The sequence below is a fragment of the Neophocaena asiaeorientalis genome, unplaced genomic scaffold (genome assembly GCF_003031525.2).
Source record: "Neophocaena asiaeorientalis asiaeorientalis breed wild unplaced genomic scaffold, Neophocaena_asiaeorientalis_V1.1 scaffold54, whole genome shotgun sequence".
In the NCBI taxonomy this organism is placed as follows: Eukaryota; Metazoa; Chordata; class Mammalia; order Artiodactyla; family Phocoenidae; genus Neophocaena; species Neophocaena asiaeorientalis.
In genome coordinates, this window is record NW_020174938.1 from 226,160 (window position 1) to 246,469 (window position 20,310).

The following is a 20,310-nucleotide window of genomic DNA, read 5'->3' on the forward strand; positions in this document are numbered from 1 at the left end:
GACACTGTGACATTGTCACAACTGTATACCATAAATATTTCTCCAAGCCTCTCCCCAAAGGACCTGTGGCTATTAATAGAATGAGCATGCACTGAGGGAAGGGACATACCCAGACTTTGAAGGATTATTAGACACTGATCTGAATTTATGCTAATCCTTGGGGGCCCCCGGATAGATTGAGGGCTTTGGGTAATCAGATAATAAATTAAATTTATATCCAAGTCCATCACACAGAGGGCTCAGCGGGTTCTGTAGACCCATGCTGAGGTAATTTCACCAGGTCCTAAATGTATATTTAGACTAGACATATTTGGCAACTGGCAGATCTCCTGCACTAGCTCCCTGTAACTTGCAGAGAGGACTATTTTGGTAGGCAGAGCCAAGTAGCCCCTGGAACTGCCCTTCCCTAACAAAATGGTAAGCCAAAAGCAATACCACAGACCTGTGGGAACTGCAGGGATCGGTGCCACCATCTAAGATTTGATAGATGCAGAAGTGATGACTCTCTTCTCACCTCTGTTTAATTCCTGTGTTTGACAGTGGCAAAACTAGACAGTGATTGGGATTATTCAAGCTTCTACTCAGGAGATTTCTAACCCTTGTTAATAGATAAATATAAATACATGATTGTTCACAAATATATTCTTAGTACCTAGAACAGTGTTGAATGTGTGATAGGTGCCTCAATAAATATTTGTCAAATGAAAATAAAAAAAAACGAGACAGTGTCTTCACTTGAAGCTTCTGATCCAGATATGGCATTTTTGCTGGGGCAAATCAACATAATCCTGCCCACGTAGCATGCAGTTGTTGATCTGGCAAATCATTTTTCCCTCAAATCAATTAGCAAAGAAAATCAGAAGCAACAAATTTTCATATGTCAGGAACAGTGACTGACCTTTACAGTTTTACTTCAGGGCCATGTCAGCTCTCAAATTCTGTCACAGTATAGTCCACAAGGACCTTGATCATCTGGACATCCCATAAAACATCACTCTGATCCACTACATTGATAATATCGTGTTGATTAGCTTGGTGAAGAGGAAGTAGCAAATATTCTTAGTAAGACATAAGAATGCCAGAGACACAAAAATTCCATGAAGGGAATATTGCGATATCCCTGTATAGCAGTGGTTCTCAACCAGAGGCAATTTTATCCCCTACTGAACATTTAGCAGGCAATATCTGGAGATGTTTTTGGTTGTCACAGCTGGAGGTAAGGGAGTTAGTGGCTATTGACATCTAGTGGGTAGAGGCCACTGCTAAACAACTTGAAATGCACAGGACACCTCCCCACAACCAAGAATTATCAAGCCCAAAACGTCAAGATCAAGGTCAAGAATCTATTTAAAATTCACTTTTAAAAATTCAGGTTAAAAAGTCTACAAATAACAAATGTTGGAGAGGGTGTGTAGAGAAGGGAACCCTCCTACACTGTTGGTGGGAACGTAAGTTGGTGTAGCCATTATGGAAAACAGTAAGGAGGCTCCTCAAAAAAGCTAAAAATAGAGTTGCCGTATGATCCAGCAATTCCACTCCTGGGCATACATCCAGACAAAACTATAATTCGAAATACATGCACCCCAATGTTCATAGCAGCACTATTTACAGTAGCCAAGACATGGAAGCAACCTAAGTGTCCATCAACAGATGAATGGATAAAGAAGATGTGGTGTATGTATATACAATGGAATATTATTCCGCCATAAAAAAGAATGAAGGACTTCCCTGTTGGCGCAGTGGTTGAGAGTCCGCCTGCCGATGCAGGGGATGCGGGTTCGTGCACCAGTCCGGGAAGATCCCACGTGCCGTGGAGCGGCTGGGCCCGTGAGCCATGGCCGCTGAGCCTGCGCGTCCGGAGCCTGTGCTCCGCAACGGGAGAGGCCACAACAGTGAGAGGCCCGCATACCGCAAAAAAAAAAAAAAAAAAGAATGAAATATTGCCATTTGCAGCAACATGGATGGACCTAGAGATTATCATGCTAAGTGAAGTAAGTCACGCAGAGAAAGACAAATATCATATGATATCACTTATATGTGGAATATAAAAAATAATACAAATGAATTTATTTACAAAACAGAAATACAGACATAGAAAATGAAACATGGCTACCAAAGGGGAAAGGGAGGGGTGCAGGATACATTAGGAGCTTGAGATTAGCAGATACAAACTACAATATACAGATACAAACTACTTTGTAGATATACCATAAACAACAAGGATTTACTGTATAGCACAGGAAACTATATACAATATCTTGTAATAACATACAATGCAAAAGAACCTGAAAAATGTATATATATATATGTAACTGAATCACTTTGTTGTACACCTGAAACTAACACAATATTGTAAATCAACTATACTTCAATTAATTAAGTTTTGAAAAGAGAGAAAGCTCTTAATAATCAGGGAGATGACCCATCTTGTGGATGTTGGGCAGCTTCATTATTCAGCCACTGAGTCCTTGTTCACTGGGCTTGTGTACTAGTAGCCATGGCAGCAGGCATAATGGCTCAACAACATGGACTTCCCTCTCCCAGGCAGAAAGCTCAGACTGCCAAGAGCAGAAGCCAACATTGAACCCTTGCTATCGCACCATTCCTCAGGGCACTGGGGGCATGCCGATTATATTGGACCTCTTCCATCATAATGGGGCAGAAATTTGTTCTCACTGAAATAGATACTTCTTTCCCTATCCAAAATGGTTCTGCCAGCAACACCATTTGTGGACTTATGGAATGTCCTGATTCCATGACTCATTATCATGATGTCCTATACAAGATTGCTTCTCACCAAGGATCTCATTTGAAAACAAGAGAAATTGTCTCAGACTCTTGTATTTCACTAATATTACACATACCCCATCATCTGAGAACATCTAATCTGGTAGATTGATGGAATAACCTACTGAACTCATAATTACAGCACTACTTGTGGAACACACCCTGTGAGGTCCAGTGCTATCTTAACAGAATGGAGTTTATGTTTTGAGCCAGTGACCAACAGATGGTGCTGTTTCTCTTACAGCCAAAATACCCAGGTACTAGAAGCTATTACACCTAATAACCCTCTGACAAAATTTAGTTTCCCTTCTCCCCAGCCATAGATTCCACTGGTTTAGAGGTCTTGGTTCCTGTCTTAGTTTGGGTTCTTGCCCTAAGACAGGGTCTTGGGTGCAGGCAGTTTACCTGGAAGATGATTCCAATAAGCACAAGTAGTGAAGGGAGGAAAGTGAGACAGAGGAAGGAGAAAAGCCAGTAAGGTGTGTGATGATGAGCAGGTGATTACTGTGGGCAACTGAAGCTCAATCTCACCAAAATCCCTCTGAAAAACAGTATGGAACAAGCTTCAGAATTGTCCTTTTGGAGGACAGGAAGGCAAGGCATATACCCACCAACTCCAATTAAAGGACATTAACTCCCTTGCATTTCTGGGCTGTTTTCCTTTGGCAGAGTGTGAGAAAAAACTCACAGGAAGAGACTAGAGAAGGGGGGAAGCTGTCATTGTGCAGGGAGCCTCTATTGCAGCTGCAGGTGACTCAGGTGGACCAAGGGGATATGGACAGAGGCATCCACCTCATCTGCTACAGCCCCAAGGGAGGCGTGCTTTCATGAGGGGACACAATAATGGTCCAATTGAGTGAGAAATTGAAACTAATACCTGACTGTTTTGGGGTCCTCATGCCACTAAACCAATAGCCAGAGGAGAGGTTACAATACTGGTTGGAGTGGTCAGTCCCAACTAACAAGGGCGATTTAAGTTGCTGCCACACAATGAGGGCAGAGAGGATTCTGGTACCCAGAAGGAATCATTGGGGAATTCCTTGTTTTTCCATCTCTAGTAGAAACGATTAAAGGAAGAACCCAATAAAGGCAAGACCACTGAGGATTTGGATCCTTCAGGAATGAAGGTTTGGCTCACTACCCAGGCAAAGAGCCACCACCAGCCAAATCATTGACTAAGGACAAGGGAAGCATGGAATAAATAGTGACAGAAGGAAGTAATAAATATCAACTCTGCCCTATGACCGGTTATAGAGATGATTAACAGCTATGCATATTTTTGTTATGTATATATTAATATTTACCGATTATTTCTTTTTTCCCTTTCCTAGGCTATTTCGTACAAAGGTCAATGATATTTAACTTTGCCAATTGGTTCATATGTCACCAGACCATGAGAAGCCATGGTTTACTGGGGAAGACTGTGAATTCCCTAGAGATCTTGGACTTAAAAAGAGCAATGATGACTTGCCTCACCCATGCTGAAGAGATGACGAGGGCATCTTCATTTTTGTGAACCACAGTTGCATCCTGCTAGAAAGAAGGATGAAGTTGTAATATAGGTGGTAAATATTATGAATAGCAAAAGGCGTGGACTGTGACACTTTGTTTGCCTGTTTGCTCTTGGTCTGTTCCCTGATCTTCCCCTGCTCCACTCTAACTCTCAGAGAACTACATTTCCTAGCATCCCTCGACAAAGGGCTTCCAGATAGATTAGGCCAATGGGAGGCCCTGGCAGAACACTGGAGGGTGGAAGGAAGGGAGAATCAGGGTATTTCCCTCTCTTACTCCTCCCTCCTCAGGCAACATCTCCAATAGTAGCTATGTTTTCTCCATATCTCCAGCTCTCACCAAACGGTCCCTTCATTCGTGGTCCAAAATCCTTGCCATGGTCTAACTCTTGGGTGGTGCCAATTTCAGACAACACCACCTCCTTCTATTCTCCTTCCGTCATTACAAGTGGTAGCAGCTGTGTAATGTTGCCAATCTGTGGTTTGTCTCACTATCTATTGTTGAATTTCTCAGCTCTTCCATCAACTGGTATAATTTCCAAAATTAAAAATCCCTCTTCTTTTAAAACATAGGGTAGATTATGTTTTCTTGACTGTATCCTAACTGACACATAACCTGAGGTTAATCCCATGCTCAGTCTGGTTTTATGGGGTGTTTATAACACACTGGTGGCAGCCTTGGCACACTGACAAGGATTTGAGGCAGTTGTCATCAACTTGGTAGTGGATATAAGCAGAATGAGGTGTAGGCTATAGCTGCTGAAACATGGGTTTGATGTGAAGAGTATACGGTCCAACCCACCCTGGGCCCTTTTAATTTTACAGCCCTCCAGATCTGCACTATCCAATACAGTAGCCACTAGCCACATGTGGCCATAGAGCAATTGATATGTGGTTAGTCTGAATGAGATTTGCAGTAAGTGTAAATTGTATACTGGATTTTTACAGTATTTTAAGAAAGGAGGTAATATATTGCATTAATAATTTTTATACTAACTGCATGTTGAAATGATAGTATTTGGGGGCATGTTGGTTTAAAAATTCATTAAAGTTAATTTCACCTGTTTCATTTTACTCATTTTTAATGTGGATATTAGAAAATTTTACACATATGCATCACATTATATTTCTGTTGGACACACTGCTCAAGACACCAAATGGGTTCTTTAAAAAGATAGTAAGGGTTGGTGATAAAAGGAACTGTGGTCGGGTGAATAACAGCTCCCAAAGTTATCCAGGTCTCTGGGTCTGTGAATGTTACCTTATATGATAACAGAATTTGCAGATATGATTAAGTTAAGGATCTTAAGATTTAGAGATTATCCTAGATTATGCAAGTAGACCTTAACTGTAAATCACAAGTAAGAGGAGAGTGTGATTTGACCTAGCTATGTGAGGACTAGAGCAAGATACTGTACTGCCGGCTTCAAACGTGGAGGAAGAGCCCAACAGCCAAAGAAGGCAACTCTAGAAGGTGGAAAAGGCAAGTAATCTGATTCTCCCCTAGAGCTTCCAGGAAGAGTGTAACCCTGCCAATGCCTTGATTTTGGCCCAGTGAAACTGATGTTGGATTTCTGATGTCCAGAACTGTAAGAGATTAATTTTAAATTAAATTTGTTGTTTCAAACCACTAAGTTTATCATAATTTATTACAGCAGCCATAGGAAACTAGTAAAAGAACCAACATTTCTTTTTTTAAAAAATAAATTTATTTATTTATTTTTGGCTGCGTTGGGTCTTGCTTGCTGCGCGCAGGCTTTCTCTGCCTGCAGCAAGCGGGCTTCTCATTGCCGTGGCTTCTCTTGTTATGGAGCACTGGCTCTAGGTGCGCAGGCTTCAGTAGTTGTGGCACGTGGGCTCAGTAGTTGTGGCGCACAGGTTTAGTCTCCGCAGCATGTGGGATCTTCCCAGACCAGGGCTGGAACCCATGTCCCCTACACTGGCAGGCAGATTCTTAGCCACTGCGCCACCAGGGAAGCCCTTTCTTTTTTTTTTAATTTTATATTCTTTTTTTGAATTAGCATTATCATTATGATAATTATATCATGTTATCATATAGTCTTGCTTTTTTTATTAGAGTTTCTTTTTATAGGTTTCTTTTTTTTTTTTTTTGGCTGTGTCGGGTCTTAGTTGCGGCACGTGGGATCTTCGTTGGAGTGGGTGGGCTTCTCTCTAGTTGTGGCGTTCAGGTTTTCTCTTCTCTAGTTGTGGTGTGCAGGCTCCAGAGTGTGTGGGCTCTGTAGTTTGTGGCTCATGGACTCTCTCGTTGAGGCGCGAGCTCAGTAGTTGCGGCATGCGGGCTTAGTTGCCCCGTGGTATGTGGGATCTTAATTCCCCAACCAGGGATCTAACCCGTGTCCCCTGCATTGGAAGGCAGATTCTTTACCACTGGACCACCAGGGAAGTCCCAAGAACCAACATTTCTTTGTGTACTTTTGGGTACCTGCACTTAACATGTGTTATCTAATTTAATCCTCATGACCATCCTATGAGATAGGTATTTTAAAGATGAGGAAACCAAGATATAGAGAGACTAAGGAACTTGCTCCTGGTATTACATTTAGTAAGAGGCACGATCTGGATTCAAATCTAAAGCCATGTGAAAATAAAGTTCATGCTCTTTCCATGATGTTGCACACATCTCCTCATCTCTCTGGGCTTTGTTTTCTCCACTTTTCTTCCACCACATTGACCCCAGAAGTCACAGGGGTACCTGGAAAATGAGTTAGCATGTTACTGCCACCTCCAGAGGGAGGAACATCCAAGTTGGTCACGTGACTGCCATTTTCTCAGGCAGAAAACTGCTCAGAGGGTAAGTGATTCTGAAGCAGTCAACCAAGGCATACTTCATTCCATTCCCCGGGAGTACTAAATTTAACCCTCTAAATTTAATCTCATGGTGAAGAGGTGCTACCACCTCCATCCAAGGGGAGAATCTTGGTGTCAGGGAGGAGTTGAGGATTACATACCTGTGTCTAGCTTCAGCAACCTCATGAATGGGGATGCCAGTGTGGTACATACTGGGAATTAACTCAGTCTCCATAGGATGCATTACAGAGACTGGGTAGCTGAAAAGTACATATTCCTGACTCCTTTGCAACAGGGTTTCTGAATGTGAATTGATTTCTGATAATGGGATGACCTCATGAAATATAAGGCAGAAGTGAGATAAAGTCTAAAGCCATCTTTTTACCCCTTACACTGTCAAGAAAACTTGGGAAAATGTGAATTTTTTTCTGTAGTGGGATTCTAGTAGCCATTTTCCATCTTTCTGAGTGCTGAGAGACAGTGCAATCATCCACGGTGCCAATAGCAGCAGCTTCTTGATTACAGTTTCCTGACCCCTGGATCAAAACTATGGGGGGGTATGTCTTGAATAATTCAAATGATGACCTTGGAGTGTTGGTGACGGTCCATTCTGTATTTTTCTGGGAATAATTTCTAGTAGTCCAGCCTAGATCTTTCTCTCCTAAACCTTATATGCATCAATTTCCTGCAATAAATCTCTTCCTGTAAAAAATACCTAGAGTGGTTTCTACTTTGCATTGAACCTTGACAGATACAGCTGTCAACTGAAAGAGGGAAAATGACAAATACAACTTAGAACATATTTCATCTTAATTGCCGCTAAAGTGTGCAGATCTAGTTGTTCAACAAATATTCATGAGTATCTACTATATGTCAGAAACAGTTCTAGTCAGTGAAGAAAGACCAGTGAAAAAGAGACATACCTGCCTTTTAAGTGGCTTGATTCAGGTTGGAGAGGCCAACACAATCAGGGATAGAGTGTTAGAAATACACTGGTAGGTAAAGTACCCTGTATTATCAGGGTACATAAGAGAGTTGCCTAACCCAAAGTTGGGGTCCAGGAACATATGCTGGAGGAAGTGATTTCTGAGACTGCAAATTAATTAGAGCTCACAGAAGCTAACACCGACTCACTTAAGCAGTAAAGAAATTTGTTTAAGTGATATAGGAATTTGAATATGAAGTATGGATTAGATAATAGTTTTATATCAATGTTACATTTTCTGATTTAGATAATTGTATGGTGCTATGTAAGAGAATATCCATGTTCTTACAAAATATACACTGAAGTATTTACGAATACAGAACTATGATATTTGCAACTTACTCTCAAATGACTCAGAAAAAAGGTGTGTGTGTGTATGTGTGTGTGTGTTGCAAGAATAGTTAAGGAACTCCCATATTCCCTTTATTTAAATTTACCAGTTGTTTACACTTTGCCTCACTTGCTTTAATATTCTCCCCCCCAGTTCCTCTCATCCCCTCTCTCCCTCTCTGTATCCCTCTCTTCCTTTCTCAAGGGTATATGATTCCTTAACTATTCTTGCAATGTTGTGTTGCTAAGTATGAATTTATATAAAAATTAAACTTTGTAAACCAAAAAAGTGATGTTGAATTGCCAGGAGGGCTAGAAATATCTCAGGCTCAGGGCTACGCAGCCAGGAACAATACCCAAAATTCACACCCCAGAATTTGTCAGTGAGAGCACCACTACTGCTCAAAGAACTTGATCTTTCTATAATGTTGTAGCTGTCGAAGAGTCCCTCGCAGTCTTCCTGTGGCTTACTTCTGATATAGTTTTGGGAGATTGTTTCCAGTTAGTGGTGGATCCTAGATAATGTACCCACACACTAACTTTAAGGAAGGTGAGAAAGTGAGTATATGCCATTTTCAGCTTCTAGAGTGAGAGACAGACTTTAAGGTGGGAAACTCTGCAATCATCCAAAGGAAAGCAAACACTCGATTGAAAAAAAGTGACAACATTCACTAGAGTGCACTTCTTTGCTACCCATGCCAAATATTAACATAAACCCTTCTTCCCATACTTAATCCTCCAGAAGAAAAAATACTGCCAGTTAACATAATGCAGCTGTTCCTTATAAAATCAAAATGTGCTCACTTTCTCCCTAAAGGGATGATAACTTGGAATCTTACTGGTGGCTGAATCCAGCTTATATAGAATCTCTGTATGATGTTCAGTCCTCTTCTGGTTCCATCATGATCCTGTCTCAGAATTCTGTAACCCATGAACAATATTATAAAGCTAACCACTGTCAGCATGCCCTGGAAGAAACGGATAGAAAAGAAAAGAAAAATTAGTTTAAATATATGCATGGCAGAACAAGTGAGAAAATGAGGCAGATCCTATCATCTTTATTTCTGCAAGAACTCACAAACCTATTTCAAGGGCAGGAATAGAGACGCAGATGTAGAGAATGGATGTGTGGACACGGGGGTGGGGGGATGAATTGGGAGCTTAGGTTTGGCGTAAATACACTACCCTGTAAAATAGATAGCTAGTGGGAACCTGCTGTATAGCACAGGGAGCTCAGCTCAGTGCTCTGTGATGACCTAGATGAGCAGAATGGTGGGCTGGGGGGTGGCAGTGATGGGCGGGAGGTCCAAGAGGAAGGCGATATATGTATACATATAGCTGATTCACTTTGTTGTACAGCAGAAACGAACACAACATTGTAAAACAATTATACTCCAATAAAAATAAAATAAAATAAAAATTAAAAAAAAGAAGTCACAGGGCTATAATTGATATTTCTAACTTCCATCCCCTACCACACATTTTATGTTCTCCTGCCCAGAGCCACCAGCTGCAACTGGTCAGGCTTCATTACTTGGGTTGAAGAACCCGAACCCTCATTCCCAAGGGATCTGAGCCCTTGATGGTCTTATAAGACTGTTGGAGCCCTCCATTAACTTTACCAGCAGACATGGCAGTACTAAGAGTCAACCCCAGGAGATCTGTGAGTCCCAGCCATAGTCCTTTAAGCCTCTGTGTTTATCGGTGACACTATCTCCTCTTGATAGTGAGAATCAGTCATCCCAGCTGGCACCTTTTTTGGCCTGTATTCCTGGTGACGTGAAGAGCTTTAGGCATCCAGGTGGTAGTCTTAATTTCCAATCAGTGGAACCATGGTGTGTCCCCTGGTAGAAGCATTCCTCTCACGCTTACCAACACCTCTACACCAGCACTCTAGAATCATAGGGGTAGAAAACAAAACATTTTCCAGTTTGCATTACGTGCGAAAGGTACACTTTCCACTTCCATCTTGGAGACTATACTTTTGCAGTGGAAAAAAAAATAGGACCATATCTTGGTAGCTGACTTAGAACATATAGCACATCTTGTAGAATAGCACCGTAACCTCGCAAAATCTCCCTACTAGCATTTTAACTGAGTTTTCAGTAGACCATCCTACCTCTCTACATTTCTCTATATTTTTATTTCCAGGTGATGGAATAAATGATAAGACCAGTGAATTCCATAGACATCAGTTCATCGCCTTAACTCTTTCACCATAAAGAAAGTTTTCTTAGTCAGAAGCAATGTTATATGGGATACCATGATGGTGTATAAGACATTTAAGGCTATGGATGGTGGTATGGTCTGAGGCATGGTGAGCAGGGATGTTGAATGATGCCATCAGAGAGCAGTCATCCGAACACTCCCATATATCCTACTTCAATTCTAGGCATCCTACTTTCCAATCAATGCCCTAATTTTCACATAAGAGAAAGGCTATTGTTTCAAAAAGTGCCTAAATTCAACAAATGGAATTTAAATTTGGCTTTCAACCATCTACAGGTATAGAAAGCCCATGGTTTTCAGTCCACACCTTCAGTCACGGTCACTGCCCAGCACAACTCATTGAAGGATCCCATAGGCTAGTGTTGGTTATATATTTGAACAACAGTTTTTACCATAAAAATGAGATTTGGTTAAAGAGAAATGTATATAGAACAAATGATGAACTTAATACTGGTTACTAGAAAGCAAAACAAAAAGAATAGAAAACGTATAGAAAAAGTAAATTATTGGAAATAATAATTTCTCAGTTGAATCTCCAACAAAAAGAGGGTTCAAAATATCATAGTTAAGTTCCTGAATATAGATGATAACTATAATCACCTGCATCAACTAGCTACCAGTTTAATGCTTCTGATGCCTGAAGAGCACTTTATTCTGTTTTCACCAAGTGATTGTTCAGCTTGTGTTTGGAAATCTAAGATGACACGAAATTCAACCCAACCTGAGGCTGCCCTAATAGCTACAAGTTCTCCCTTGTGTTAAATGAAATTTCTTCTCACTGAAATTTACACCATTGAAACTAATTTCACATCTTGAAGTTTTTCATGTCATTGTTAGTGACATTTCTGCAAACACACCTGATCTTCCATACAGAAAGTGAGTCAAAGTCTATTAAAATCCATTAAAAGTACAAAGTATAGTTATGTATACCAAGATAATCTGTGATTCCATTTTAATGATTTTTATAATAGTTGAAGTTCCCCTATTATAACTTAGGGTTATGTGGTCTTCTCAGCTATTAAAATTCATTGAATGAATGATTTCCTTCTTATTTTAGAGAAGAAATTGGGTGCAGGTAGTTTCTTTGGGAGAAGTCTTTGGTAAGATTCCCTAGAAACAACCTGAGATGGATATTTTTTTGCATGTAATTTATTGAGAATGTACTCAGAACAGACAGGTAAGGGAGGGAAGGAAGCAGGATGGGAAAGGAACTATGCAAGAATGAAGTTTCAGGTGAAATCTATCTTCAGTCTCATCCTACAAGAAGCTATGGAGTATAAAGTGTACTGCAAAGCCCTTTTTGCCTTGAAGCAAGGGAGTGGAATTTTTGTACCCCTACCCCATCTAGACATTAGTCATGGTCCAAGAAATGGGAAGTTGGTATAACTCCCAGGAATCTCCAGCCCCAGAGGCTTCAAACATACAAGGGAAATCTTCCAGAGAACGTTGCAGGTATGACCCTTTACCCCAAGTATATGGCAGCTGGGCACTGAACACAAAAACTAAAGTAGTTAAAGGAATCTCACAAGGTCTGGGTAGAGCATCAACAATGTCTGCCAAGGCCCACCTCTTGCACCATTCAGATCCATGTGTTTTTCACATTAGTTTCACTCCATTCTATCACAGCTTCTCCAGGATTCTGGTCAGTTATAATTTCTGGCAAAACATAAGGCAGGAGGGTTTGTGAGATGAGCTATAGCCCCTGTTGCTGCAGTTAGACCCTAGGCTATCATTGATACTTATCATCTCTCACCTCTACTGCCCAATCTAGATTTCCCTCATCCTCAGGTAGTGTTTGTGCTGGTCTATATGGTTTGCCTAGTGGATGACCTAGATCCTCATCTCTGGGGATCCTGAGCTCCTGATTACCATGCCATTAATAGGTCGTGGTTGCTGAATTTTTCCATTTACAGTTAAAACTGGCCATGGAATATCAAGAGACTCCTTAGTGGATCACCAAAGTTTCAAATGTTTCTGCCTGCTCCATTATGTAGCAGTAACCCCACCTCCTCATGATATCAAAGTCAGTTTCCCCCCACAAGGTGGTAGCTCCTTTTCACTGGCACAAAGACCCCAAAGTGGCAAGGTGGCAGTCAGAGTATTAAGTTAAGTAGGATTCTTTGTTCCCTGGTGGAAGAGTCCTCTTTCTGGAAACTAGGATCTACAGGACCTAAAAATTGTGGGGCTAGGAAGAACAAATTCTTCAAACAGTTTTCTGAGAGCGATGGTGAGTGGAGTCACTCCAACTTCCACTCTTTGATTCTCAGACCCATGTATTGTACTGACTGGGGACACAGTACCACACAACGATTGCTGGTTTAAGGTAAAGAAGGATAGAGACCCATCCTCAAAAAATGTCATCATAGTCAGATGTTCATTCCTTACCAAGGCACAATAGCATAATTTTAGATGCTTTTCAAGGTTAAAATAGAGTTTCACTCTATGCTTCAATAAAATTCTCTGCTACAGATGTCATGACTCTGCTCTAGAACCCAAGCGGTCTTCACCATGACTCTCCTACTAGAATTGCTAGGATAAATATGACTCTAAATAAATATTGACTTATGAAATAATAATAATAACAATACCTTATAGAGTTTAACATGTAGAAAGAATTATAATACCTGACAACAATAGCAGTAAGGTATGCGGTGGGTAGTAAATTGTAATTAAAGGGTTCTAAAATCCTTGCATTGTTCAAGAATTGGGAAAAGTACTAATTTATATTAGAGAAATTTCCATTAAGTCAAGGATGCATATTATAATCTCTTTTATAACACTAAAAGACAGTAAAAGAATGTACAACTAGCAAGTTAATAGACGAAAAAAATAGAATAATAAAAAAAATTTTAATTTAAATTTTATTTTGAAAAGGAAAGAAAAGAGAGAAAAAGGAACATAGAATGTATTGGACAGGTAGAAAACAAACAGGAAGATAGTTGGTTTAAACCCAAATCTCTCAGTCACTCTATCAAATATAAATAGAATAAATACTCCTATTAGAAAGGCAAAGATTTTAAGACTTAATGTAAAACTTCAACTATAGGCTGATTTCAAGAAATACATCTTAAGTATAAAAATACAATGAGGCTGAAAGTGAATGAATAGAATAGAAAAATGTATACTTGCAACCAGTAATCAAAAGAACCCTGATGTCGTTATACTAACAACCTTATGATGAAAGGCTTTATTAAAGGTAAAGATAACATTTCATAATGTTAAAGTATCAGTCCACCAGGAAAATATAAATTTGTATGTTCTTAATGACATAGCCTCAAAATATGCATAACAAAAATTGAGAAAACCAAAAGTAGAGAAATATACAACCATAGTAGGAGATTATGAAACATATCCCTCAGTAACTGATAAAACAAGTGGACAAAATATCAGTATAGATATAAAAGATTCACACCACACAATGAGCAGATGTTACCTAATTGACATATATAGAAAACTGCAATCAATGACTTCAGAATACAGATTTTTTTCCCCCAGTGCACATGGGTGGGAACTCTTCAGAAGTTCCTGAACAACAGGAATCTGAGATCCAGCCTCTCTAATAGAATAAATAACAGATACAGTCATGTCCGTCTTTCCTCCCTGCAGATTTGTGTTTTAATTCTACTCTCCTATTGAGTACCAGGTGGGAGTTTGTTTAGCCAGGGCATGTGAGACACATCTCATTTGGGTATTATGAGTAAAAAGTGAGCGTAGGGCTTCCCTGGTGGCGCAGTGGTTGAGAGTCCGCCTGCCGATGCAGGGGACACGGGTTCGTGCCCCGGTCCAGGAAGATCCCACATGCCGCGGAGTGGCTGGGCCCGTGAGCCATGACCGCTGAGCCTGTGTGTCCGGAGCCTGTGCTCCGCAATGGGAGAGGCCACAACAGTGAGAGGCCCGCGTACCGCATTAAGACCAGGAGTCATACTTTGGAGGAGACTCAAAGGTCTAGCTTGTTACTCTCAATTCCAAAATAGATTACATGTTCCCAGAGATGAGATGGATCTGGTAAAGCACACTTGTGGTGGGAGATGGAGACACACAACCAGGGAGATAGAAGACAAGGAAAAGCAAATCAGGCAAAAGTGAATTGACACAAAGAAACTCCTGAGATGGAATGTGAATACTTGCTGAGGAGTTTTAAGGGCTCCCCAGACCTTGTAGGTCATTCTGGGCTATGCTCCTCTGCTTTCTTGAGCTATTTCAGTGATAGTAGTAGCTTCCTTTTTAATCCTATTTTTTGCATAAGGCATATCTGCCTTTAAAAGTGTACATAATGCATACAGAAAAACTGTGAAGTTCAACACCAATGTTTATAGCAGTCATTTATAAGAATGGGATTTATGATCATTTCTTTTCTTTTTGCTTATATACTCATTTTGCTAAAGTAAATAAGTAAGCATGCATTACTCGTGTAACTCCTTTGTTTCTGCACTTACATTGTAGGACAAATCTTTTTTTTTTTTTTTTTTTTTTTTAACAGCGACCAACCTCAAAAGCCCACAGACCTGAATCAAAAAACTCGAAGCACCAAGTTCCTGAACACTGTCTTGTGATGGAGCTGGAATTGTAGGAACGTTTTCTCTTTGTCAGTTGGATCTAACAACATGTAAGCCTTGAAGGCCTGGTGTGACTATAAAGCAATCCTGCGTCTGGTTCCCACAAACACTCCAAAACGTATAGGTTCAGGAAGTGGTGTCTTTCAAAGAAGTCACTCTGCTCGTATCAGTTTTGGATTTCCTCTCACAAAATTGTCTTCAGAGCTAGTTTAGTAATGCCAAAAGAAAATCAATTTCATTATAATTTGTAAGAAATTCCTTATTAGTACACAATGTTACTCCAGTTTTTACTCCTTCTTTCACTACCTTCTTTAACTAAATTTCATCCCTTCCTTCTTTGTATACTTTGTTTTTACTGCTAATGTGTTTGACTAAGACTTCAAGGACCTATTGTTGAGAACCTGGGGAAAAGAGTGTGGGAAAGGGTTCTGAAGCTTAATAAAGCCTGGGACTTGGGGAGGGGGGCTGGGAGGGGGCTGGACAGTTTGCATGTGAGGCCCAAAGGTAAGGTGATGTTATAATTTATCACCCCATTCTGGGATGGGGACATGATTAATAATTATTCCAGGTCAACCAAGATGTATGGTCACCCAATGGGTATAGGGAGCAAGTCAGGGAAGGCACTCTGACTATTATCTGTCCACTTGGGCTGCCTTTAGGGCCAGAGATGGGTGTAACTGCCTTAGGGTCATAAATGTGAATTGCCGGTTGTAGAGGATGGCTTCTGTTTGAGGATGGAGCTATCATTACATTTGATTATTTGATCACTGGGACAGATCCATGTTTAATTTAGGGAAATCTCATTCAGTAAGAAACAAACTGAATTTGTTGGAATTATTTCTAATAGGTTATTACAATTTTATGACTACCTACACACATTTTTGTTGTTTGTTTTTGCAGTACGCGGGCCTCTCACTGTTGTGGCCTCTCCCGTTGCAGAGCGCAGGCTCTGGATGCGCAGGCTCAGCAGCCATGGCTCACGGGCCCAGCCGCTCCGCGGCATGTGGGATCTTCCCGGATCAGGGCACGAACCTGCGTCCCCTGCATCAGCAGGCGGACTCTCAAACACTGTACCACCAGAGAAGCCCCCTACACACTTTTGGATACTCCTTAGTATTGGAGTATATTTTCTAGGTATTATGACACACCCACCCACCTACATATTTTCTGTCATCTTCTAAGACCCCACTATAACCCTGGAATTTTCATATCTCCTTCTCTTCTCAAAAGGCTAATAAAAGATTAAACAACCAACAAAATCCCTCTAATTGTGTGATCATTCAGTCTAAGTTGTTCCTTCATTCACTGCCCTGTAGTCTATTCCTTTGTCTTGTGTTTTCCGACTTTGGAAAAGCTACAAATTCATTCAGTTTGTTGGCCTTTCCACATAAGTTGTGTATTGTGCCAAATCTCATTCATTCTCATGGAAATGGGCCTATAACACAGTGTCCATACCAATATATTCAGTAAGTATTGCTTTGTTTCTTAAGCCACTATTCATTGTAACGCACGTTTTAAAAAACTCAAAATCTACAAATTCCCTCTTTTAATAGTTTCAAAGCTAACCCTGCTATCTGTAGTACATACTTTTAAAAGAATGCCAACAGAGCAGAATTCATTCATTCCACAAAAGTTTATTGAGTTCCTCTTATTAGTAGGGGCACTGATGAAATACAGGTGAAAACACACAGTTCCTGACCTCAAGACTCTCAAATTCTTGTAGTAATATCAACAAATAGCTACAGCAGACTGTACTAAATGCTGTAGCAGAGGAACATACAAAGCACAATAATGGAACAAAGAGACTTGAGAGACCAACAATTTTGCTTGGTAGGGAGTTAGAAAAGGCTTCTTTTAGGAAACACTTGTGCTGGGTCTGGAAGGTGGAGTGGAAATTTTCTAGGGGGAAAGAAAGAAAAATTTAAAAATTTGAGCCCCTTCTATGAGCCAGACACCTTACATAGAGTATTTAATATACTACTCTCATAAGACTTATCAGACAGGTTTTTATTATTACATTTTTAACAGAATTTTTAAAAGATTAAGTCATCTGTTCAATGTTACAAAGTGGGTGAGCTATGGAGACTGATTCAAGTTCTGTGTGTCTGATTCCAAAATTGTCTATGCTCTTTCCATACTGCTTCCCAGCAGGGCAGAAGGGTATATGATTCGTAGGTTTTTGTTTTGTTTCGTTTCTATTTAATTTTTATTTTACTTATTTTTTATCGTTATTATTTTTTCTGGCTGTGTTGGGTCTTTGTTGCTGTGCGCGGGCTTTCTCTTTGTTGCGGTGCATGGGCTTCTCATTGTGGTGGCTTCTCGCTGCAGAGCATGGGCTCTAGGTATGCGGACTTCAGTAGTTGCAGCACTCGGGCTCAGTAGTTGCGGCACCTGGGTTCTAGGGCACGCGGGCTCAGTAGTTGTGGTGCACGGGCTTAGTTGCTCCGTGGCATGTGGGATCTTCCTGGACCAGGGATTGAACCCATGTCCCCCACGTTGGCAGGCGGAGTCTTAACCACTGCACCACCAGGGAAGTCCCCTGATTAGTAGTTCTAAATCCTGTATGACACCATCTACATAAAGTTCAAGAACAGGCAAAACTTAGCTATGATGAAAGATGTCAGAATAGTAACTATGTTTGGCAGAGGTGATATTTGGGGAGCAGGAGGGAGACTTTTGGTGTACAGTCTTCACAGGTTTATATATGTATAAATTCGTTGAGCTGTACATGTAAGATTTGTGCACTTTATTGTATGTAAATTACACCTCAAAAATCTACATGAAAACGTATTTACTACATGCTCTGGCTTTTATAGGTCAAGAAAGTTGATCTCTGTATTCTCATAATGCCTTTTTTATTGACAGGCTGCTTGTTGTAGATACTTATTTTTCTCTAAATAAAATGGATTAATTACAAGTAGTGACAGTGGATCAGTCTTGCCTTTCTTAAGCATAGGTCTTTACTATCATCTGCTTCCTAACAATCCTAACTGCCAAGATAATAAAATTGTGGATTTTAAGAGATGAAGAGCTGCTTAGAGGCTTCTAGAAGGGTTGCCACGTGGGTCTTTTTGAGACTTTGATGAACGCGAAACTATAGACCTCCTCCCCAAAAATGTACTATGCAAAAAATTTTGCATGGGATTTTGAGATTATCACACCACTTAGGACCCACCTAGCAGCCAAAGATCTCAAATTAAGATTTTCTGAACTAACACAATCATTTTCCAACAGGTGAAAAAAAAATAGGCCCAAGGAAGGAAAGGAGCCTGTTTAGATGCTGAGGGAAGACAGGACCCAGACATTCTGATGCTCAGACATTTATACTGTTCACTCCAACAGCACCTCTTTAGATATCATTAGATCTCCTTTGCCCCAAAGCCTCTATCTGGGGAGATCCTGAGTTCAGAAGAACTTCCATAATATCTTGTATCCTACCCTTTGTAATTGGAATCACATCAGGAGCTGGTCAAATTTTACCTTGTGCTTATTGGAGAACAATACGTGCAAAACTGAGTTGTGACATTAGTCCTTCTTTTTTCACAGACTACCTCAAAGCCCAGAACTAAAGTTAAAATTAAAATGTAATAAAAGTGTTAAAAGTTTTTCTTGGGCTTCCCTGGTGGCGCAGTGGTTGAGAGTCCGCCTGCCGATGCAGGGGACACGGGTTCGTGCCCCAGTCCGGGAAGATACCACATGCCGTGGAGCGGCTGGGCCTGTGAGCCATGGCCGCTGAGCCTGCTCGTCCGGAGCCTGTGCTCTGCAACGGGAGAGGCCACAACAGTGAGAGGCCCGCATACCGCAAAAAAAAAAAAAAATGATAAAAGTTTTTCTTTTCTTTTTTGTTTTTTAATTGTTTGTTTTAGAGAAATCAACCCTAAAGTGTTGCCTATATTTACACTCTGAAACTTAAAACTTTATTCTGTGCTGATCTTTATAACACTGGAAAGATCCCACTGAACTTACTCTTTGTTCTCTAAACGTTTCAATGGTCTCTGATTAAAAAAATAAAATTCCAGCCTGACCCAGGAAATTTGTCCAATCTGTGCCCATTCAGTTTTTCAGTCTGGAGCAGAATTCTTGCACCCAATCCAAACAGAGACTGTGAGAAGTGAGAGGACCCAGAGAGCCTTTTCTTCTGTGTGAAAAGGCCTGATCTTAAGTGGACCAATCAATGAAAGAAAAGGGCTCAAGCTGCAGCCTACAAATTACTTTGAGTTTACTGTGTTTGGGATGAGGTGCAGAAATCACATAGAACTGTAGGTAGACATGGAATAAAAACCACGTGCACATGCATTCTATCTGCAAAGGATTTCCTAGGTACTCACTAAACTATTCCTTCTGCGCAACCATCTTTTGCTTTTCTAGCAGCATGATGTAAGCTTACATTTCTTGAACACTTTACCATATGTGCCAGGTACTGTTCTAAACGCGTATTATTTTAATTTAATCTTCATAATAACCCTTTAAGGTAGTCTTATTACTATGATCATTTTATAAATGAGCAAACAGGTTTTCAAAGGCCAAGTAACTTGGCGAAGGTCACAGAACTTGTAAGTCGCGAAATTGAGCATCACATACAAACATCTGGCTTAAGTACTTGGGTTCGTTCGTCCTTCTCTGGTCAAATAAATAAGTACTGATACATTAAAGACTGGCAAAAACAAAGATTTTCCTAGGTACTGTATTATTTTCACCCAAATCTCCAGCCTTTCTTATTGATGGAAACCGGGTTGGACACACGGAGTGGACAGGGGGCTTCTGGTAGGAACGAGGCTGACGGAAAGAGACAGGGCGGGGGTGGGGTGGGGGCGTGTCTTTTAGAGGGCGTCGTGGCGCAAGGAAAGGCTTCTCCGGGGGTCTCCCCTCCCGGCCCCGACCGCCAGGCTCCTGTAGCCTCTGGGCCGGCAGCAGACCGCCACATCGCTGCGGCCCGGCCCCAGCGCCGTGCGGTCCAATCATCGGCGCGGCCTGGCGCCCCGCCCCTCCGCCGGGGCTATATAGGCCTCGGCCTTGCCTGATGCATCACCGCAGTTGTCGCTCGGGCTTCAGACAGGGATCACCCGAGGAACGGAGGCCACGGACCTGTTCGCGTTCGGTTCCA